This window comes from Mizuhopecten yessoensis, unplaced genomic scaffold (assembly GCF_002113885.1).
Source record: "Mizuhopecten yessoensis strain PY_sf001 unplaced genomic scaffold, ASM211388v2 scaffold697497, whole genome shotgun sequence".
NCBI classification, from domain to species: domain Eukaryota; kingdom Metazoa; phylum Mollusca; class Bivalvia; order Pectinida; family Pectinidae; genus Mizuhopecten; species Mizuhopecten yessoensis.
This window is the reverse complement of record NW_018470668.1, coordinates 1-672: the sequence shown is the minus strand read 5'-3', so window position 1 is coordinate 672 and position 672 is coordinate 1. Positions and strand designations below refer to the sequence as shown.

At 33.2% G+C, this 672-nt stretch overlaps 1 non-coding gene across 1 annotated transcript; it reads right to left on the bottom strand.

Annotated features, from left to right (window-relative positions):
* Positions 1 to 168: 168 nt before the first annotated feature.
* Trnaq-cug lies at positions 169 to 240 on the bottom strand. The gene has a single exon. It is a non-coding gene; the product is annotated as a tRNA-Gln (tRNA).
* Positions 241 to 672: the final 432 nt, after the last annotated feature.

The following is a 672-nucleotide window of genomic DNA, read 5'->3' as shown; positions in this document are numbered from 1 at the left end:
GGTTCGAGTCCCTACGTGGGCGATATTATTTTTGAATCTTTTAGTTCGTGTGAAACAGTATAAATTACATAGCCGAACGATGTGTTTGTTTGATATAAATACCAAAGTAAAATCCTAATTATTTCTGTTAAAGAAAGATCTTTATTGTAAAAATATAAATTATCATTCAGGTTCTACCGAGATTTGAACTCGGATCGCAGGATTCAGAGTCCTGAGTGCTAACCATTACACCATAGAACCTGTTATATCTAGTTGTAGATGCAATGCGTTGCTATGACNTATGATATTGCTGATAACCAATACACAATACACATGTACCCTATTCAGCTGTTAAGGCTTGGAGACACTAATGCTTCATTTCTATATATTTCTTAATTTAATGACGCTTTGTAAACGGACGTTTCACCGAGACTTGAACTAAAAATGCAAAGTCCTCAGTGCTACGCTAGTACGACCGATGACCAGTCCTTGAGTTGTTAATTACAATATTATACGTTTTAGCGACACTATTTATAAAAACGATTTAGCCTAGTTCATATTACCAAAAATATATGCTAATATTGTCGTCACGTTCCTTCAATGTATGAATTGGTATGAATTGGTAGTCACGTACGTTTATTTTTGTATATTTTATATTGATACAAAATTTACAGTAATAAAACTGTAAAGCAC